This window comes from Poeciliopsis prolifica, unplaced genomic scaffold, assembly GCF_027474105.1.
Source record: "Poeciliopsis prolifica strain line A6 unplaced genomic scaffold, Auburn_PproV2 SCAFFOLD006, whole genome shotgun sequence".
In the NCBI taxonomy this organism is placed as follows: Eukaryota; Metazoa; Chordata; class Actinopteri; order Cyprinodontiformes; family Poeciliidae; genus Poeciliopsis; species Poeciliopsis prolifica.
The window spans coordinates 4690359-4714599 of record NW_026562381.1 but is presented as its reverse complement, the minus strand read 5'-3'; the positions used below and the strand labels follow the sequence as shown (position 1 = coordinate 4714599).

The 24241-nt window shown below is 34.5% G+C and overlaps 1 long non-coding RNA gene and 1 pseudogene across 1 annotated transcript; one reads left to right on the top strand and one right to left on the bottom strand.

The window, feature by feature from the left end:
- Positions 1-24241, bottom strand: part of LOC129360518 (5-hydroxytryptamine receptor 4-like) — a 133124-nt pseudogene that overhangs the window by 97792 nt on the left and 11091 nt on the right.
- LOC129360519 (uncharacterized) lies at positions 16167-20941 on the top strand. The gene is made up of 5 exons (XR_008606054.1): positions 16167-16237; positions 16543-16604; positions 17690-17720; positions 18116-18214; positions 20863-20941. It is a non-coding gene; the product is annotated as an uncharacterized LOC129360519 (long non-coding RNA).

Here is a 24241-nt window from a genome sequence, read left to right as displayed (position 1 = left end):
TCATACCAGTCTTACTCAGTATGTTTTATAAAAGACGCGACAGGGGAGGTGAGGCAAGCTCAACACATGACAGAGCTAATGGGAGAGGCTGCTCAGAGGGTTTGCTGGAGCCTGTCAGCTCTGATCCAATCACACAAAGTTAGAGAAAGTAGAATTCAGGAAAAAATATATATATTGAGGAAATAGCTGAGTGATGTATAATGAGGTAAATGGGAAAATGAAAATGAATGCAGCATTTAGTCTGGCAGCATTTAGGAAGCATCCCAAACCACCTGTGCAAACCACATCAATAGACTCCTTTCAAAGTGCAATTCAGTAGTGATATTACCAAGCAAAAAGAACAGCACCTTATCACAAAGGTTCACCTCAACCAGCCAACAGAGGAAACCCATTTAAGTAGCTTGTATACAGACTCATGTTCTTCTAAACATGATTAATGTATCATGACCAAAGGGTAGAGCTGGAAAGTAAATGAAGTGGTAAATCAAGAGCTTTATATATAACAGGAATCAGCAATCACTGTGGACCACTCTGCTAGTTTTATACGGGCACATAAAAATCAAGAGCCTTACGTTTCTAGTCACCTTCTTCTTCACTTTGACAGGATGGATAAGTACTCTTGTTATTGCAAATAATAAATATGTCTAGTTTTCCAAACCAGACACCTTTCACTGTAAGATTATTTCTGAAGATCATAATTATGAGCACAACAAATTGCATCAGTGACAAAGAGAAGTCCAGGTGAAGTGCAAACAAAAGACATCAGCTCAGCATTGTGTCAAAAAGGCAAACATGGCACTTGTTTTGGTGATAGCCTTTGATAGCATGGGTTTGTGTTAACGTTCCACATTGTTTTCCCTACGGCATTTGAGGTAACAGCCTAAAAGTAAACCATCAATTTAAAAACTAACAACTCGGAACATCGGAACTTAAAAGTTAACCTAAATGATGTAATTAAGAGAGAACAAAGATACAGATCTGGTTCACTGTTCCATTACCTACAAAGAATAATCTGCTCCTCCTTAATTGAAGCTAAACAATTGATTGGAGCCTTTTCCTCAACACCCTCAAGTAGATTTTCCAAAGAACACAGAGAGACGTGATCCCCTGCCATTCTCCAGGTAACACTGAAGAGGTTTGTCAACAATATTCAGCAACTTCAGCAACTCAGATCAACTACTACTTGAGAGGTAAGGGGCTTTTCCTTCTCTGCGACATATTTGCAGAAAATAATGTGGAACTCTCTTATAAACCTAAAGCTAACAACATAACATCTGGGCTCCAGAGACTTTCCCTGTCCTGGCCAATCTCTGCAAACGCTACAACTTTACCATTGCTAGTTTGTCTGCAGTTTATGTCTGCTAGTATATTCTGGAAACCAGTTTGAGAGGTGTTAGGTTCTGGACTACTTTTCAGCAGCAATGTCTCAGTAAAACACAAAATAATGGAGTCCTTACGATCCAATCCCTTGACAATTCAGCTTACACTCTTTATATTGTATTACTTCCCCTATAAATATAAATGGTGTTGTCACCACAATTGCAGGATTATATAGCATATTTGACAAGTGGCAGAGGACAGAGAGAAATATTGAACTTGCTGAATGAAAATCAAACATTTGTTGCTAAAAAACAATTAAAAAGGAACAAGAAAATTAGCAAAGGAAAGCAGCTATATGAGCACAAATAGCAAAGTTACTGAAAACGCTAGATAACCTGAGACTGACTGACTGACTGGAGTATTATGTGGGTGGAGTTAATCTCTGTTTGTCAAACTCCAGCTTGGAATGAGTTCAGGTCTCCTGAGGTTCAGCCAAAGGTTTCTAGTGAAGATGGGGGTAATTATCAAAACTACGCTCCTGTGCACAGAAAACACTGACTGACCTCAATACAGAGGCCTCATCAAGGAATTAAAGTAAGCAGTTATGCACTCTCCTGTGCATAGCATATGGCTGCAATATCCTAACACTCAACATTGCCATTTACAATAGGTCAATGTAAACATGTCACCATAATGACGGTAATAATTTTAATGGAAATAACTGTAATAACCTAATCCTACTGCAATGTTGTGGTTATTATTGATTTTCAATTTGAAATCAACAATTGTGATCATTAAAATTGATGATTTCATTATCACTTTTACTTCACAAGAGCTACAAAACTTTTTTCTATCTGGTGGAGCGTACTAGATTATTTTTTCCAAAACTTATTATGAATTCAATAGTCTCATAAGTGTACAAATTATATTTTCCAGAAAAACATATCATCCAATCACATGGTAATTTCAAACAACATAACTTGAGAATTACAAAGTATTTCAAATAGAATCTCCCAAGCTTAGAAAATCATATGAAAATTAAACCATCAGTTACAATTAAAATGTCTTATCTCCATTAGTATTTTATAATTGTATAACCTGCATTTTGTTCCTTAAGATCTTCGCTTGTTCTGAATAACTTTAATACAACAAATCTCTGATTTACCTTCAATAAGAAGATGGAAGTAAAAAGGCATAATATATGCTCAATGCGTCAGAAAAAATAAAGATCTGAAGGTCAATCTTCTGCCTCTTACAGCCAGAAGCAACCTAATTAACAGGAGAGTGGAGTACTTGGTCTCATCTTAACAGCACAATGCCAATTGTATGTTAATTATCAATCTTTATTTTCCAATTATGAATTAAGTAGCTGAAGACGGCTGATTAGCCAGCTGAAATTTAAATTGGACTGAACGTTTAATTTCAGCAACAAAAATTAAGAAAAGACTTTAAATGGCTCCCAATAAATGAGTCCCTCCAAATAATGGTCCTCCCACAGACCAACACAATGTGGAAAAAAGCATCTTCAAAGACGAAAGCAAAAATATGTGTTTCATTACATCTTTTACCAAATAAGCAGTGCAAATCCAGGTGCAACAAATGTTGTAATTGGCAGGTAAACAGAATAACACATTTTATTATTTAGCACATTTTCAAACACCCAATGACAAAAAATTAAAAAAAGAATAAAGTAAAGATGAAAACAGATATAGTGGAAAAACTAACTAAGAAGAGATTACAATGAATAATAAAAACAACATGTTTTGAGTTAGATATAAAGCATTGAAAGTAATAAGGCATACAAAAAATATGGAGAACTAGCTTTCATAGATAAAAGGTATTTCATGATAGATAAAGATATCTGATCGTTGTTTAATTACACCTCTTTTTAAATATCCTTTTGTCATTACTTTCTGCATTTACTGTATTTGTTTTGGTGTTCTTGTTGGCAAATGCTCTCTATAAAAGCAAGTTGAACATTGGAAATGTAAATAATAAATGAAAGTTCAACAGTAAATTTAAACAGACAAAATATAAGAAACCTTATTTCAGTTTTGTATATATATATATATATATATATATATATATATATATATATATATATATATATATATATATATATATATATATAATTAAATTCATCAAAATGTATTTTTCTGAAGGCAAATAGAGACTTTAAAACTTTTCATACTTTTTTTCATCATATTTTTTTCTATTATTTCTTTATAAATATTTGATAGAAAGTGACAGGTGTGAAACAGCATTTCTTTTGAATGTAATTTGTCAAAAAAAATAAAAAAAATTTGTTCCCTTCTATTCTTTTAAACTTCGGGGGCCAAAATTCAACCAGTGAAGATTAGAACAGTTGCCGATCCACCATCACCTTATATTCATAAAAAAACGTTTCTTTTGATATCAGCATGAGTTTCATTTCAGATTCACTCGTTTTCATCATGTGTGTTGCAACCAGCAGACCTAACTGGGTTCTTTGAAATTTTTGAACATCTGCAGTGACTTCTGTATTTCTATTTCCTGGAAGTCAAGCTGCATGACGGAAACATGGCACAGCTCAGTACTTTCATGCACAGTGGGCAGCATTCTGCATTAATGAGATGAGTCAAATGACATTTATGGAAATGCTCCCCTTCTTAATTGTCTCCACAAATGCTCATGCATTTTTAAATGTCGACTATGAAAACCTAATCCCCACCATAAGTAAGAAAGAGTAAACATTTTCTATTCGGGTATAGAATCACTAGTGTCACATAAAACAGAAAATGAAACTTTAAAGTTACATGGAAGCAGCAATTAACAGAGCCAACTGATGAGGATAGTGAAGTACATTTTAATTTCTGCTACTTCTATTGTCTGCCAGAATTTGGGAATACCAAATGTCTAAATATTATTTGAAGATTCTGGGCAATGGCCAGTTTTAAGGCATCAAAGTATACAAAGGCTAGAACTTCATCAGCAGGGTGGACATCCCATGCTACCATAATGCTGGGTTTTAGATGACGTAGCATCGACGTCGCCCAATGCAGATGGAGGGCAGGAAGTAAATGCAGCATCAAAATATCTAAAGTCTGGGTTCTGTATGGTTGTTCCAACCTATTCAGCCATACAGTTACAGTGAGATGTGACTATTCCCATTCATGGTTCATGTTTGGCCACAAACTTCCGGACCTCTATCTGAATTACGCACGTCATCCGGGTCACGTCAAAGAAACCCTCCAATACAGAATGAAGACGTAATGAGCAATGCAATAAGCACCTGAAGACCATTTGGTCCACCATTCCTGCCCTGCTGTAGCTGCATGAAAGACCTTTATCTTACCAAATAAAATATTTAATTCATGAGTCCTCTCTGAACTTTTAGTTCTGATTTGCATTGCAGAATGTTACATTGTACACTCAGTTCTGCATAAAAACATTGGTTATGTGGTTAAAAAAAAAAAGGTAAAAGGTCATTTTATTTATATAGCACATTTCCAGCAACAAGGCAACACAAGGTGCTTTACAGGAATTAAAAGGAAATGCAAACAAAATAACAAATCAAAGGAAAGAGCAAAACAATCTAATGTTGATCTTAAATGTAAATGTGGTGTTTTTTTTTTTGTTTTTTGTTTTTTTCGGTAGCCAAATACCAGACTCAAACTACATGTGCACATATGCACCCATCAATTAGCCTGATGTATCTTAAGTCTGCTTATGATTTTGTCTTTATGTTTCTCCAATGTGTTTTTTTTTCCTAATTGCACCATATTTTGTCTGTCTCCCCAATGAGCACTGATTAAATATCTGAACTGTTGGAGTGAAATGACCTGAGGGCAGTCAGGAGGTAATCAACCAGAATGGAAAACCTAGCAGGCAGTAAAAGGGGTTCTCCACAATTCCAACTATTACAACATGTTTTAGTGAAAGAAGGAACCTATCCATACTGTATTTGAACACTAAATAACAAAATCAAATATTCAAATGCTTTAAATCTGAAGGCAATATGCTTATAATAAACAGCAATGCAAATGACCACAGCCATTTGCATTTTACATATAGTCTCTGCTTTGCTTTTTGTTTTGTAAACCATCTGGGATCCTACCCTTATTTCTAACTAGATCAATTATCATCTGGCTCCAAAAGTCTGAAGGCCAAAACCAGAGCAAACGCTCATCGCCTATCCTTTTCCCTGTCACAGTTTTCCTGGGGGCAATTGTAATTACCCACTGGACATCTGGACAGAGTTTCTGTCAACTCTGTTTGTTTGTATTTGACAGTTGTAATTGAATTTGTCTGACTGTTGGAAAGGTACAGTTCAGCTGTCAACGGTGTGGACTTGTAGCCTGGGTAATATTTCACAGTGACAGTGACACAGTGTGAACAGACATGGCCAGCACATGCCGCCATTCTGGCAGAGAGGATGCTGTTCTCCTGAATACACTTCCACACCTTATGATGAATTTTCCAATTTAATTTAAATGCTAATTTGAGTTTGATGGCAGTCTTGGGGCTCCTCTCTTTGAATAGGCAGATGGATGCGCCTCCTCTGGTTGCTGCGTTGTATTTAGCTCGAGTAAGCCTCTTTTCATTCTGTTGATTCCTTCAGCACCTCTTCTTCACATGGAGGCCTCAGCAGTAGGAGTGTTACGCCCAATTTGCTAAACGGATAATAACGAGCGTCCTGTGGTCTCTAGGTACATGTTAGGACGCTGTGCAGCTCATAGTCTCTTTACCTCCACTGATGAAATCCACTGAGTCTTTTATGCAATTTCCATTTGTATGTTGCCGTTTCACACTTGTTTAGGTATCGATCACAGAATTGTAATGAGCTCCTGAATCATTTATGGGTATATATAACAGGGAGATGGAAAAGGATGGAGAGTTTTTTTTTTTTTTAAATACTGAGTGCAGATATTTACCACGGATGATAAATATTAATGAGGAAACGGGCACTAAAAATAAATAGACAGGGGGCAAAAGGGCAATGAGGTTGAAATGAACATATTGGAGGTAACCAGAAGTTATTTGAGTCTGTGTCTTTTCATGCTATTGATTTCTAATTTTACCCGACATGATATTACGCTTCAAGGACATTGATCCCTGTAAATGTCAGTATGAACTTAGTAAAAAATCTCTGACTGAGAATAAACCCTGACTTGATGGCAAAAAAAAAAAAGTGGTCAGGTAAAGATTTTATTTTTTTACTGATGAGTAAAATTCTTCCAAAACAGAATTTGCTGTCAAAATGTTATAGGAGACATTTCAATTACAGAAAGAAAAAATTGCTCACCTAAAATGACTACTGGAGCATTAGATATCAAAGCTTTACAGGTGAATAAAAAATATAATTTTAATATTTTATTTCAATAACTTAGTTAAAAAGTGAAATTCATACAGTTGTTAATTACATAAGGAGTGACATATATTGGTGTAATATATGCCATGTATGTGTTCTTTATTATAATTACACAAAATAATTTCAATTAGACACTTTTTATACTTGACAAGCTGGAAACCATTGAAATAGAGGCAAACTTGATTTAAAATAGATGAAATGTGTGTTTAAAGTTTAGCAAAGCTAAACTTTAAACACACAAACCTGATCTACAAACTAGATTGTGACATTAAAATGAGAAAAATGGCAGCTGTAATAAGCTTAGAACATCTGCCTTCATGAATATGCAAAACACATGCAGGATATCAGAAAGTGCAAATTAACGGGCAAAGGATGCTCTCTGAAAAATTAATATTTAAGTTAATATCTGTCTGTAAAGCAACACTGGTTGTATATAATGTGCTGTCTTCATCAGCATAATCAGAGTAAGGCCTCCTGAAAAATGGTGGGAAAATTTCCAAGGTGAGGACTCCAGATGGTGTTGGTGCTTCAAGAACAATTTCACATCATGGATCCAAGACATCTGCTACAACTGTCAAATTTATTGTTTTAAGCTACTCCTGAACCAGAAGCTAAGATGAATTAGCTTTGTTAAAAAACAAAAAAAGCTCAGTGGTCCACAGTTATTTTTCAGATTAAAGTAAATGTTCAATTTAAGTTCCAGAGCCTGGATGAGGAGTGGAGAGGCACAGAACCCAAGATTGAGTTCAAGCTTGTCATCATTGTCCGTGATGCTTCAGGGAGCCGTGTCAGGTGCTGGTGTTGGTCCACTGTGTTATTAACTCCAAGGTCAGCTATCTATCAGGTTATTTCAGAACACTTCGTGCTTTTCTCTGCTGACAACCTGGAAATGTTGTTTTCATTTTCCAGAAGGACATGGCACCTTGGCAAAAGTACAATCACCCGTCTCAATGACGATGACTTCATAATCTTTGACTGACCAGGAAAACGTAACTCCATCAGTAATCTATGAGCATACTCAAGAGGAAGATAGTGTACACAAACACAAAAAAGGAGATTTTAAAGCAGTTTTGGCCAGCTTAATGCCACCACCTGATCCTTTCCACATTAATGCAAACAATCATGCAAAAGAAGCCACAACCAAAGAATGAGTACATATACGGTACAATACTATTCAGTATTAGCTTTAAACCATAATCATCACTATTATCAGAAATAAATATTATGTTACTCTATTGCAGATAAACTATGAATTTAAGTATTTTTGACTGAATTATTGAAACCAATTAATTTTTTATGACACTCTGATTTAATGAGATGTACCTGTGTCAGTATAAAACACCTGTTCATGTCAATTTTTCTTCAGATATAAAAATGTCAGAAAATAATTTTGTATATCTTAACCTTGTTTTGAACCGTCATTCTTAACAACATTTAGAAGATTTTTCATTATCTGCTTCATTATATGCCGGGGACCTAAAATCACCTGAGGGCAGAAACTTACGTCAGCTGGTATTTGGCTCAGATATTGGCTTGAACTGAATGTCAGAACACTCGATAACAGATGTTATTACCTGTTGGCACATGCACTCTGAGCAGACATCAAAAATCTGACCTTTTCTCCAAACTAACTCTCTGGCTGTCCATCTTACTCTCCGTCTATTGATCTTTGCTGTGTAAGTCCACAGGACCTTTCTTGGTGCCAAGCTGGAGGATAATTCGGTAGAGACCTAAACAGAAGAGGCCATAAAAAGCTGCTCCACTGTCCAAAGTGCACAAGGACAGAGTGACTCACAACCATATAAACTTTGTCACTGAGGATTGTAAAATCTATAACTAGAGAACCTCTCATACACACTGAAAAAACAACACCTTTAAAGCATCAGTAATATAAATGCCACAGTCAGTTAGTTGCAGTGTAAAAGCAAAGCTAAACTTTAATAGGTACCATAAAGAGAAGAGTAGAAGCAGAACACAGCAGATGGAAGACAAATGTTAGGGAATGTGATGATGATTTTACAGGACACTTCTGTAGGTTGGGGTTATGTAATAAGTCATTGCCTCTTCTGTGTCCTTGAAAATAATAATAAAAAAAATTACAGAGTTCCTTTTTCCCTTAAGATGAAGACAAGAATTTCTTCATGGTAGCAGGTTGATTGTGATGTAGGAGGATGAAAATTCATCCAGTGCATCCACTGGATGAATTTTTATAATGAATTGCTAAAAAAGCACAGAACTGACATTTTTTTAACAGGCATGCTAGTCAACCAAACTAAACTTTATTTTTCTCTTTGAAGCTTTTGAAAAACTAAGGAAACCATCATTGCACTTTTAAAATTTAGCCTTCTTGAAGTACATCAGTTTTGTTCTCAGAATTAAAATGTGTGCAATCTCATTTTAAAATGACAACTTTTTAATCAAAGAGTTATTCTAAGCAGGAAGATGAATTCTGCCCCAGAGTGACCGTGTCACCAAAGACTTGTTTGGAAACCAAAAGCCCATTAAAGACTCAACCAGAGCAGACCATTAGAAAGTGACATAAACACAAAGTGAATCCACAGACACAAGAGAGCAGCGGGGATGGTTCAACCACAGCCAGCATGTGTTCCCAATCCCATTAGCTTCACTGGTTGTTTCTTTTGACCTGTATCAAAAGGAACTACAAGCATGTAGGTCACAGACATGCCTGCAGACAACTACAGCTCATTAGTGACCATCAAAAGTCTACCTGAATAAGTCGGCCAGAGTAAAAAAATAAAAAATAAAACTCATGGCAAGAAAATTGTGCAGTCAGTTTCTGTATAAATTGCACAAATACACATTTTATTTAGACAAAAATGTGTTTGCTTTTTCAATTGCTACCCAGCAATCCTCTAAATGCAATATAATCCTTTAAGGAACATGTTTTTCCTCTTTATTTTTATACATAGATAAATAAGTATAAAAGAAAACTGACAAACAAATATTTAAACATATTTCTTTGTACATTTATATTAAATTAGTAAAGAAATTAGTCCATGTTTTAAAATAAGCAAATGTAGAATAAGAAATTTTAAATATCCAATGTTATCAAGGCAGCAATTTCAAACCCTGATACAAAGGAAAGTCATACATACTAATTTTGAGATTTTTTGTGATATGACTACAGTGTTAGTTTGAATACACATGATATTATATGTATGTGGATGCTCAGTTTTGTAATTCCCGCTACATCCAGACAAAACTGTATCGATAGGATAGGGAGAAGAGTGTAAACCTATTTCTAAAGACTTGAATGTTCCCAGGACCTCAGTGACCTAAATAATTGGAATACTAATTGGAGGATGTTTGGAACCATCAGAAATTGGCCTAGATAGCCTTGTCTAGCTAGCTCTAGAAAGAAACTCAGAGAATGAGGAAAAAGATTCTCGATGCTGGTTGAATAAAATATATGTGTATAGCAGTTACCCTGCATTATTATTATCAGTGAGTGCTAAAACTTCAACAAGTTTTAATTTAACCATGTGAAATGTTAAATAGAATTTTTAAAAATTAGCAAAGTTCTGAGAAGGTTATTTTATTTTGTGTTCTTTTTGTAATGTATTAATCCTGTTGGTCAGAGGTTAAACTCCAGTCTTTATAGCTCAGTGTCCATAAAGGGTAAGATGTCACTCTGCCTCAACACACCAGAATAAAATAATTAGGTCATTAGAGGGAGTTTGTAGAACTAGGCTGCACGAGGGTATAATTCAGATAGGTGTGTTGGACTTGGAATGCATCCAAAGGTTTCAGGGTATTGACCGTTGAAGACAGGAGTTTGACATCTATGCTTTATGTCAACAGTGTAATAATCTCCTGATGGCTACTTGTAGAAGAAGAATGCAAGTCATGAAAGATCAAATCATATTAAACCTGTTTCTGGAACATGACACTGAGTTCAAAGTACTTCGATGTGGCAGAACAGGAGATTAGAACGATCAGTCTACCAAATCTGCCACAACTGCATGACTTCATTATGTTGATGTGAACCAAAATCTCTGGGGAATGTTTGCCAAACCTCATTTCCAAGCAATAAAACCAATTCTGAAAGCAAAAGATGATCCGATCCAGGAACTTGCTTGGTGTAACTAAAAATGGACAAGTACAGATGAATGATTTCAAATGACTTTTTAGTGACACTTCTAATTTAAAAAGTAAATTACTTTAAATGTAGTGTAAGCATAGTTTAGCTTTAAAACGAATGCTTGGGTTTATATTAGTCAATGTATCTTCTCATATTCCCACTTGTTTCTAACTATCTTTTTGTCCATGAAGGGGTTTCCAAATCTTTATTGTAGTACTAAAATTCTTGCATTATTATGAAGGTACTTCCTAGCACAGTGGCTCAAAAATTATCAACTAAACTTGACCTCAGTCCACCTCCAAGTGTTGGAGATAGTGTTATAAGTCATCTATCTACAAAGCAATGACTCGCTATTTGATTATGTTCTCTATCTGCTGAGAGCTGGAAACTTGGACCAATAAAAACATAAAAATGTTGTGCAAATTATCTTGCCTTTGCCAGCGAGGCTTTTATAAAAATAGACCAAATAGTCATTGTGCTGAATATGCTACTTGGACTTTACAAGTGTTTCTTTTAAAAGCAGTTCACTGTGAGGATATTTACCTAAAACCACAAGATTATCAAATAATTCCAACTTTTTCAATGAATTGTGGTTTTAATGAAGATTGTTTTTACTTTAATAACCATGTTTCTTTGACTTACATCTCTATTAGTTGTTGGAAAATTCCAATGCAATTTAGATCCAAAGTGATGTTAAAGGTCAGGGCTTAGACCAAACTCTGGCATGACACATTCAAATTTTTGTTCCTTGATTGTGAATCAGTAATCAATTAGTTATTATATGTCTATGAGATGTACTTAGCGCTTCACATGTTGCTGCTATAACTAGATATCGTGGTGGTACCATCAAAATATTTGCAGTCATAGTAAATAGACATCAAAACCCTCTTTCAGTTCTGATGATTTTGCATCAAGATACTTAAGGATTCCATAATGTCATTATTTATTAAACAAACATCTTGCCAAAAAGAAAAAGCTCTGAGTATAAAACCTTTTTCTTTTTTTTTCAGCCATTCTGTTGTAGATTTGCTGCTGTGTTTGGGATCACTGACCTGTTGATGACCCAGTTTGGGCCAAGTTTAAGCTGTCAGACAGATGGCCTCATATTTGACTCCGAAATTCTTTTGCATACAGAGTAACTCACTGTTGATTGCATGACTGCAAGCTGAAATCATCTGTCCTCCACCACTGTCCATAACATCTGCTTTGATGTTATTCTGCTTATCTGCATGATGCTTTTTATATATATATATTGCACAGTACCTATAATGACTTAACATTTCTACTTATTGTGTGTAAATCAAACTGTCCCAGAAGTCTTGTGGTTTATTTAGATGCAGCTTTGCAAACTGTCTTCCTGCCACATAGAGAAGAGACTCTTTCTAAACAATTCCAAACAAGCCATACAGTAACTGTTGAGTATTTTTCAAATTGTGCTGTCATGTGTTTTAACATTTAGCAAGCTGACAGAGGCCTGTATAAACTGAGATGCTGCAGGCGGTTAATTTCTTGTCATTTCACTCTGCAATACACAGTTTCAGCTTGTGAATTTGCTTTGACATGAATCCCCATGGAAGACTGTCAGCTGTCTTAGATGTCTTTTTTCTCTCTGCATGATGATTTACTGTAGTTTCTTTGGAAATGACCATGTAATCTTTTCCAGATTGAATGCCAGGAGTTTCTTTCTCTAATGTATTTCTTCCTTGATACTGTGACCTGTAAGATCTTGATCAGCGGCCTGCAAAAACTTCTGCTTTTATAGGTGCAGTTGCACCTAATTGCTACTACGCTTTTTAATCATCTGAAAGCATGAAATATGGACATTGTTTTTCTCACGTACATTTTCAATTCTGACACCATTTATTAATTGTAAGAACAGTGAGGAATCTATTGTCTTGGTATTGTTAAACTTCAGAATAGATTTTTAAAATTTTATAACCAGATAAATATTTTTTTTTCTCATATGTAAAAGCAAAGAATTGGAAACACTTGTACTTCCTTCTTATCATGAGTCATAAAAACCAAATGATGTCGTAGATAACTGCAACACACATAAATAAACACATCTAGCTTCTGTTAATATAATAAATCAAAGTGCATAGTTCTGCATTCCTGATGAGCATTTTTTAAATATATCCAGCAGGTAGGAGTTTGTTGTTTCAACAGAACTGTCAAAGTTCCAGGACATATGCAAAGTAGACCAGTGGACAGAGGGACAGAGTGTATCTCAGGTAAAAATAGGATGCATTACATCAGCTTGTCACAAGTGCATGGGCTGGGGTTTCAGGCTGACTCATTCCAACTGGTCAGTAATAAGACACCGCTCACCAGACTTCAATTTAAACAGTCAAACAGTGATGCAAACCTGAAATTTCAGTATGCAACTCTAGCCATGTGTATTCTCTGTCATACTGCTAAAGGGTTTATTCACACCAGGAAAGTCTGTTGGCCCACTTGTTTGGTCCAGATTAAAAGCAGACTCCCTTTTTTTTTTTTTTTTTTTTTTTTTTGTGCGATTTGCATTCAAATTATGCTTTTTTGCAAGTGGACTATTATTGGAAAACAAAGCCATGCAGCTGACAATCACTGCTTCCATTCCACAGGTGGGAACAAGCAAACTTTGTAAGTCCTTGTTGCAGAATTTGTTTTGTACACAGTTGTGCTGAGATTATGATTGCAATACTATTTTGAGTGTCAAGAACAGCAAAATCAACAGGAAGCTGAATGAGGCAAGTTGCTCTTTCAAGACCAGCCAGCAAACAACCAGCTGCATAGTTAAAAACAACAAAAGTTTTAGCAATCACATTTTCACAGATGACAGAAATTTATATCCAATGGTGCATAAAAGTATATTGCATGCACAGGATCATCACACTGTTCTGAATTACAAACACAAAAGGTAAACCCTCAGAGGGTCAGACGAGGTAAATCTGTTCCTTTTGATAATGATCCAAGATGTTAATAGATGCCAGGTGGATCCAATAGAGAAGCTTTCAAAAAACCAGTTACTCAGTAAATGTGTCACATTTTTATCTTTACGGGATGAAATTATACAAAAAAAAAAAAAAAAACATCTTGGGATAGTACTAAAGTGGCTGCTGTGAAAAGTAAATGTTCTGCTGAAAAATTGGAGTGGTGTACGATGATGCTCGACAGAATCATGGTTTATTTGAGTTAGCTGCATCGACTAAATCTCAAACCCTTGTTAAAGTTAAAGGATACGATGACGGCACTTAATAACCCCTTTTGTGAAAGCTTATTTTCTTTTAAAAGATTTTGCGTATCTTTCCATAAAAGGGTGTTTGAGGAGTCAGTCATAAAAATACTAAAAGAGAAGAAAAGAAAAAGTTTCTTTTGCAGCAACATTTAAATAATAAGCCATAAAACTTTAGGGGACAACCACCTTCATAATATAATTATTCAAATCAAGTGCTAGGAAAATCAGTTTTTAGCCTAAAACGCCATAAATGACTTGATTCTGACATTTTTGGAGCAAAGCAGGAAGACAGCTGGCAGACGCTGTTTGTGTCACTGACAGGAGATGACATCTGTCTGAAGCAAGTCTTATTCAAGGGGGATACATGGACACTTCTTGTATAAGCTTTTTTTGAGACATAAAAACGTACATAGGCATGTTTCACCTTTATATCATCTTACAATGTCATTCCCTCATTAAACACCTAATTACATGCAGTGGCATGTCAGCCATTCAGGGGTGCCTTAACATTACTGATACAATGTGCAATCTATTTATCGAAAGCTCTGACTTGGACCTTCAATTTTCAGCCAAACTAAACCAGAAAGCAACCCTCAACCAAACTCAGTTCCACCAGACTAGTGGCAGCACCACTTACCAAACACCTGCTGGAACTGCATGTCTGCTGATCATACAAACTACTTTGCTCCAATGAACGGTTCCAAGCAGCATCAAAGGACAGCATGGAGAAGTGTTGCAGGGGGCATGTCAGAAAGGATATGATGCAAAGTCAAATTTCTTTTAAGTTGTTTTTGATATCTTTGTCATTTTACTCAACAAATAAGGTAAGCAAAGTTGCTTGCTTGAGCTGTAAAATGGAACTATGTGCCTGGAAAATAGATAGTAGCTTGTTTAAAACAATTCAAAGATTACTTTTGATTTTAAACTCTTACTTTGGAAGTTGAAATGTTCATAACTACAGTTTCCAACACAATGAAGTCATAATTATACAGAAAATAAAAATAAATTTCCATTCAGGATAAAGCCTACAAACCTGTCTCACACAAAATGTCACAGTTGGGCAGTAACTAGCATGAGTTTTTTGTGACACTTTAGCAGAAGTGATATGGTTAGAAAGACTGGGTGTGTTTGGTCACAACATTCTTAAAAGCTTTTAACGCAACATAAATTATTTATTGCATGACTAAATCTCTGTAGTCTTTTGAAAATAGCTTCAGACAAGAGGTGTTTGAGGAATACTTGGTTTATTCAGTTTGGCAGTTGGACAATGGCAGAAATGTGCATCAGGGTTGTATGATCAAACTTGTCAGATGAATTATGCTGCAGCTGCAGTCTCTAGACAAAATTAAGAGGCAGCACATGAGCATTTATGCAGATTTAACTTATCACTGAGGACAAAATACTGTATCATCTAAAAGGTAAAACATTGAAATAGTATTTACCCAATCTGAGATATTGTCTATTTGAGAACTAATTAATTAATACCCTAATACTCCAAGTATGAATGAATAAAAGTATACAAAAGTGTACATAATTTGCTTACATTTTTATTTAATGAAGGAATCAATTTAAAATGAAAGCTTATCCAGTACAGTTAATACATTTTATTGAATTAACTTTTATTTTAATCTCTTAAATTCCAAAGACACCCTTAGAAAAGCCAGGTGTATGCATAAAATAGCGTTTGCTGCAATTCAGTTGTTTTTTTTTTTCACTTGATCATCGATTAGATTGTTGTCCATATTTGTAAAACATATTAAACTTTTTATAATTGCTGCCATTACAATCACCTCTAATTCTCTTAATTCTCCCCAAGTAAGAAATCATTAACGGTTATATGATTTAACTTTACCTCTCCATCATGCTTTAGTAGAAATATCATAATTATTTGCATCGCATGTTTTTGTATATTTAACAAAAGTCCTAAAACAAAAAAGAATAAAAATAAAAAATTGTGATTTGAGGTTGTGTCTTCTATCTTTCAGTCAGATTCTGACTTATTATTACTGCCTCATGAATGGACTACCGAGACAGGGGCTGGCAGATGCACTGATGAGTAGTCATCGTCCTTGCAGCCTAAGATATATAGAGATCCTTTGCAGACGGACATTCAGGAACTGATGTTCAAGTGTCAGCTCGAGGAATACTTTGCTCTCTCTGTCTGTTTTTTTTCCTCTTCAGGGTCTTGAAGAGCTGAAGTGCTGCATTTCCTTGGGGAAAGTCTCTCCTCAGAGTGATCTCTTTCCATGTGAGCACTGACAGTTTTTTGAGGGCCCGAATTTCATGTGAAACAGAAACCCAGAGTGACTGACCAATAAACTCTGTGTCTGTAAGACACAGTGCATTTTGGCATTTTCTTGCCAAAATGCAATTTCATTTTGGCAAGAACTCTCCCTCGACCATGTCTGTAAGACACAGAGTTTATTGGTGAAAAGTTTATGAAAAGTTAAACCTTTTCATAAAAGTATTTATTGTATTGTTCTCTTGTGTACGTTTTGATTCTCATGCATTTTTCAAAGTTTGTTTTCATTTACTTTCTTCTTTTACTTTCAGAGCAATAACTGCATTTCCACTGTGTGGATGAATTTTCGAAAAATTGAAGAATAAACGAAAAGGTCAGCCATCGGTGCAAACTGCTGTGTGTAATCAACAGAGCCTGCAGTGAGATGTACAATTATCCAGAACATACCTGTCATCTGCAGAGAATTAGAATGATTTTCCCATCTTTTTGGAATGTCTTCAACATTAACGGTTTCTTTACAGTTTGAGATATTTCTTTCAAAATGTTTTCAGCCAATACTGAATAAATTTTGATTTCTCCACATTCAGGCAAATATGTATACTATTTTTTTTTACGTCTGTCAGTAACAGTGACATTAAATGTGCTGATTTAAATGACTAATTTAAATGTACAATCAAATCAAACATCACATAGATATAGAATCATATCTATTAGAATATAAAATGGCGCAAAAACTTGTTTTATGTTTCATCATAACCGCATACAATGCCATTAGATTTGCAAAGACAAACCTAACCAGAATCTAAACTCTCTTAGTTCACATTCACCAGAGAGTAAATGACATCAACTCTCATCACAGTCTCTCATCATACACTTGTCAAATAAAGTTATACTCAAGCTCTATATACTCTCCATGTTTCACATAGCTAACTTTTTCCATCAGTCCTGGAAATTATACCTGGACAACTAACAAAGAGAGGCCTGGAGCTGAAGCCAGTTGAGTACTTTCTGTCTCTCCCACTGCACTAGTGGAAGCAGTTTGGCTGCAAATTTTTGTTTGGAAAAGTCTCGAGCCGGTTTTCAGCGGTTGATTGGAAAACTGTTCAATGTTGAGGTTGTTGACAATTTGAAACAGTTACAAACATCATGCATAACCATAAAAGTCCCTTTTGTTGATATATTAGACAAAAGCATAAAAATATGTTAATTAAAAAAGACTGTTTGTTTCTGCTCCATTGTACAGATTGGATTGCAACGAAAATAAGAGCAATGAATGCAATTTCATTTTGGCAAGAACTCTCCCTCGACCAAAACTGGTTTTTCGTTGATATTCATATTTATTAAGAACAGAAAATATCAATAAATATTTGGGTAGAACTAATTTAGAAAGCAAGACTAGGTAGTTGAAACACAGTAAGTATTTTGTTAGAACTGACTCCAATTTCTTATAATTTACAGGGAATTGCCAGTTCACAAGCTGCACTATGAGGTGACATAATTAAATTTTTTCCAATAACTTAAATTGTACTTTCCTAGAAATTACCACGTACTTTCCCTAAACTTACCTGGTACCTTTCTAAACTTGATTGGTACTTAAATTGATGTAATGGGGTCATTACGTAGTAAAGCCACAGGCCAGACAGCCATAAATTTAAATAGTGTAAAAGGCAAGTTCCTGAAAGTACTTATAACAATGCATATAGCATGAGTTCCAAATGTGTATATTGTTAAGTTTTATTTCACGTCTTTTGCATTAAAACTGTAAGGTGAATTCTGGAAAAGGCTTTGTTATTATGATTTTCTATTTCACTCATGTCTATTCCAGAACTGGGTTACGGGGTTGGATTGTAATCCTCTTGTGCAATTTTTTATTTTTCCATCTAGATGATCGCGTTCTGATTAACTGTCAGCCAACAAACAAGATTTGGAGCTAAATGCATTCCACACTGCCAGATGTACTGCAAACACGAATCTCCTGCACAGGTACTAGTCTTAATATTTATGCATCTCATTTATTTTCGGAATAATTTCACTTCTGTTTGTGTTGTCTTTCTCTTTGGCGTTTTCAGTATTTCTTATGTTGGTTGTATTATTAGAGAGCGCTACATCCTTTTCTCTTTCATTTCCAAAAAGGCCAAAGCACTTTGGAAAAGACTGACATAAAATGAGAAAGCACTCAGATCTGACATTGCTGCACAATCCACTCAGTGAATTGTCCAGACTGGAAATGTTTTTGTTTCGAAGTATACTGTTATAGTAAGAAGAAAGCACAAATTCAGTCAGTCCTGAAGCTTTGGCATGCAAATATTAAAGAGGTTATTCCAAGTTCTAAAAATTAAGTAGTTTTAACTTCAAACTATACAAAGCAAACAAACATCCACAGAAATCATGCTACAAATGTATATTTCTAATAAAAAAATATATTAAGTGATTAATTAAATTTAAAAAAAATCTACAAATGTTTCCAAAATTTTCATCTGATTAATTGATTAATGGTCAGAATGAATCAATAGAATAATCTATCACTGAAATAGTCATTGGATCAAAGAGCTCTAGTTTAATCCAGATCACGTTTGATCAGTGAAGTATTTTAGATTTTGGACTCAGTGAACTTAAATGAACTCTACATTCCTTGAATAGTAGTGAAATTATCTGTCACTCCCAGTTAAACATGAAAAGTGTCTGCCACCTTTAGCATTGTTTGTAAGCTTTGAGTTTGCAGCATATTTGTTTCATCTGTCAATCTGTTGTTTCTATATGATTTTCACAATACAAACAACTCAAAGGTAGTAAAGGCATTGAAAATGTAAGGTTATTCTTATTTAAAAAATGATAAGATCTAAAGAAACCTTTTGTTTTTATCTTTATGAGATTTCCAGGAGGAACCTGCCAGTCAACTAAAAACTAAAAACAGCTCTGAAGAGAGTTTTCTTTTTTTTTTCTTTTTATACCAGCATGAATTTCACCATAACTGCCTTTTCTGCATCATCCCTAGACACTTAATATACTGGAATAACCAAATACTATAAATCAAACTGCTTCTCAGGGTCACATACATATAATAACTCTTACAATATGAAAAAAAACAGCCACTGTTGAACTATTTATTATTATTATTTATTTATTTATTTATTTTTTTGTGGCTTTTTTGCAACTGCATTATGTGGACAGCTCTGGCATCTATGAAAAATTAATAGGACAGAGTTCAACGTTTGACTTCTGACCTTTTTTCAGCATCTGGACAAGAAATATACAAACGAAATGACCAAAAGACTAAATATGTACAAAAGCACATTATAGGTTAGAAATATTTATTTTTTTCTTCAATATCTGAAAAAAGGAGACATTTGTCCTCAGCAGTATGATAAATGATCCGCCATGTTGAGAAAACATCAAACACAAAGTTAAAAATGAAATGATGAAAGTAGTATGCGTACCAAACCACCTTTAAAAGAGGACTCAATGCTTTTACATGATACTATATGCTTATCATAATGCTTTCATTAATGAAAAAAAAAAATCACTAAACTCAAATATCCAACGCTGAATTTTGAAATAAAATATCAGATTAGAATGTTGACTCCAAAATTATGTAAATTCTGATTTTGGGCATCAAATTATTATTACACACTTAATTAAAACCACTTTCCGACACACACACACACACACACGCACACACACACACGCAATTCTCAGAAATGTGTAGTCATTTGATAAGATTGATTTTTCTCAGATAATTGAGGTGTTCTGCAGAAAGTCAGATGTAGGAAAGTACAGACCTATTCAAAAAACTAGATTACTGAGAAATACATTTAATTCAGTTATGCCATCATCAAGTGAAATACTTTATAAATTAATTACACAGGCTGATGTTTTAATACCTCAATTTCTCTTAATCCTTATGATTTTCTGCTCAACGGTAATGAAAACACAGCATTTAAAATTAGAATATTATAACGGATCAATAAAAATATTACTTTAAAAACAAAACTGTGACCTTAAAAAAATTGTTCAACACAAACAAAACTTATTGGGATATTTATTTATTGAATATGACAAAATTGTTTCATAAAGATTATGGTTAAAGTTTTGCATATTATTTTGATTTTATGCATTTCATTATTTGTAAATATAGGAAGAGTACATTTTGCTTGGCAAGCCTGACATTGCTGAGCCTAAACTAAGTCTCTGAAATTTTGTTTAACACAAACTGAACAGAAGGTAACAAAAACAAAGCTAAACCATCATGCATGGATCTGGTGACAATTTGATATAGCAGAGAAGCCTCCATTATAACACATTTAGTAAATGAATGAAAATGTGAAAAAAAGTCTTTACTGTTTTTTTAATTTTCCAGCGAAATTGATAAAAAAGACCACTTCAGAGCATTAAAACTAATTTATTTACATAAGAATATTTTGATTTAATAGTGATAAAATCTAAATGTAACATTGTATAAAATATTAGATGTTCTGTTTGGCAAGTTTAAAATAAATAAAATGAAATTCCCTCCAGAATCCTCCGAAAGCATTTCTCCTTCCGCTTGCCGGATTCATTCTGCTCTGTTTAGCTTCTGGTCTAATGTGAGAAGCTTGTCAAAAATCAAAGTGAATCTTGACTCTACTCCCCAGGGTGAGCATCTCCTCAGAAATGGAGTGGAGTAAATGGATTGCTGTTCAGATCACATCACCATGCCACATTTGTTATGCGAATGAAGCAAAGTGCTCATTAAACTCACTTCATTAACCATCAACATCTCAGGTCATCATCCACATCAAAGAGAGCCTATAACCTGTGGACAAACTATAAATTGTACTTATCGGTTAATTTTGTGTTAGAATGTACATAGCTAAACTAAAGATTATCTGTGTGCTCTCGTATGTTTTTGGAAGTGAAACAGAGATAAGACCACCAGCTGGCGTCTGGGTTGTTAATCAGAATTTGTGCTACCAACAAGGTCAGGAATCATAATTACAATCATGTCCAATTTTTTCTGCTTATCTGTCAAATACTGATAAGACAGTGTTTGACAGAGAAACATTTGTGCTTCCAGTTCAGCCCGTCTTAGTCAATGCAAGATGTCAAACAGAATAACTGTTAAAATAGGACAGATAACATTAATCAGCATTTCTATGAAATAAGAAGCTTCATTTTTTTGACTAAGTCCAAGCAGTTGTGTTGTGTTTGTACAATAACTATAATATAGACAGAATGGTAAATTGAGCCAAAGCTGCACAAGTACCGTAACGAATAAAACATTGTTATTGACAACAAAAAGGACATCTCACATTTAAGCTAAAGAAAAGTAGAGCTACCACATTTATTTCACAGTAATGGAAGTTACTCAAATCAATCAACAGAGCTGTAGTTTAATTTACAGAAAGCCAAAAAAAAAATAAAAACTCACAAGTTGCATGAATTTAAATCTCATCAACTTCCATATGTCCACTTCAGAAACATTCCCAAAAACCTCGGAGCACTATAATGTGAAAGACAATTGTCTGCAGAATTCTTTCAGGACTTCTTGTGGAAATATTCCACTCCGAGATAAAACCCGAGTCTCCATATAATCATAAGATAAGAGAACGTGCAATGGCTTCAAAATGTTTAAGAATCATTTTCTTCTGAGTTTTTAAGTTACTTACAGTTGCTATGTTTATTCTGATTCTCAATTGATAAAATTCATGGATACAAACATGTGGAACAGCAAAAACTCCAAAATATTTTTTACACAAATCTTCTCAATTCCAACTTTTGGAATCATTTTGTCATTCAGAAACAAGTTTCCATGCATACATCTCTTACACCAGCTACATTTCCACCTCTGACAGTATTTGCAACAAAAACAACAGCAATACACAGACAAGTCGTCCAATTTTGAGCTGAATCTGCCCTGAATGCTGACCTGGTTATCAGTACCTCACAAATCAGATCTTTGTCTACTTTGTGAATGCACATTTTAAGTGCTACTACAAAGTTGTAATAAGATCCTTTGATGTACCTGCTGTTACTGAAATAAGAGAAATTTGTAGTTAGTATAGGAAAGTGTATAACACGAAGATTGGAGACACAGAAAAAGTGCAAGAAGCTGAGTAAAGTAACATATTGCACCTACACCCTTCCAATGTTTTTTTTTAAATGCTGAGTTTTCAGCTGACATTTTCGCAGGAATTGCTGTAAAGGACAAATCATGTTTTTTTAATCAGATCAACTTGAACAATAAAAAACAAAATGCATGAATAAAATGAAAGAGAAACTCCAAAAAAAATTAAGGCAAAGCATTTGAAAATCACATTTGAAGATAACATGTCAATGCAGAATATTTAGAGCAAGACAGAAACAAACACATAGCAAAATATAGTTGTGTTTCAGTTTAAAAAGGTGTCTGAGTGTTATTGGAGGTGAAGGGAGGCTCCATCAGCCTGAAGCCTGAATGCATGCATAAATAATGAGGAACTATATTTGCTTTTTCACATTTATGGAACTTGGCTTATGCACTTATCTGGAGCAACATTGAAAGGGAGCGAGCAGCAAGGTTAACACCTTAACAAGAACCGAAAAGAAGAATGCATATCAAATTCAGTCTATCTTCTTAAAAAAGCCATTACATGATGGAGAACATTTTAAATCAAAATAAATATGGCACAATCTGTTATAGTTGTTAAACAGTTTGAGCCATTTTGACCTTTCAAAAAATCTTTGGATGGTAACCATGAAAGTCTTCCTTGAAAGAAGACAGATGTTGGCTGGTTGGGTAACAGCAAGTTCAAGGAAAGTTGAGTGGAAGCAAAAAGCTTAGTAGAAAAATGCCTATCATTAAAAGAAAAATCAGTGGGCCTGAGAAGTTTGTAAAACAAAGTTTAAGAGTTCTGGTGAGATTTACAAGGAGTCTAGAGATCAGTTTGAGTCCATACTTCAAAAGCCAAACATTTAAAGTTATCAAAATTAATATTGCAAATTTCTAAGTGTCTGAATTTTATGATTTTGTCAGTGATATACCATAATTATAATTCCCAGAAACAAACAACTGAAACATATCTCTCTGTGCGAAGAATCTATACTTAATGTTTTCAGGCGGAAGAATTTGATCCTTTTTCACCCACTGATGACTGGAGGAAACCAGATTATTTTTATCTCTTTGCAGAGCGATCTCTGTCTGTGAGGATCATTGAATCAGCTCTGCATTTTGAGTCTCATGTAAAGTGGTTCCAGTGAAACCTATATTGCAGCATCAGGATTCTTTTTCTATGTACCAAATAAGATGGTTCATAGAAAGAAATATGATTGTCCAGATTGAAGCATGCACAAATAAATTATGCATACATAAATATTTCAAAATAACTCAGGAAAGCCATATGTGAAAAAATTCTGTGGCACAGATTTACATAAAACATGTTAATTGTACTCCTCAAAACATCAGTGTGAACATTCTTCTTATTTGAGTTAATGCTTGTAGTTTGCTAATGACAACTGAATCATTTTATTCATTTCAATGAAGAATATGGTGGGAAGAGGCAGTGTTGTGGCATGGCTTCATAGATTTTAATACCTCTGAAAATAAGAAGATTAAAGAGCAAACTGAACTAAAACAACTCACCAATGGAAGGTTAAAGTAAACAAACACATATTTCCCAGCATTTTCAATCTCAGTTTGGCTATGTCCTTGGTGTAAAACCTGAATTTAATCCAAACCCAAACATACAAAATTACTGTGATAGTATTTGGCTTAAAACTGTGGAGGAAGTTGTTGATCAGAAGCATCAGACTTGGGATATGATACAAAATGTCATTCTTGATTTGTCATTGAGGAACTTGGAACACTGTCCTGCAAATCTTGGCCACTTTTATCTTAATCAGGCAGAAGCATCCAGGTAATTAGGTTTTTATCCAAAAATCCAAATATTTGGACATGAATCACTCGCATTTGGAAATATAATGGATATTTGGTACATTTTGCAGACTTACAAAATTTACATTTTCCCTCAGCTTACAGTAAATTATATGTTGTAT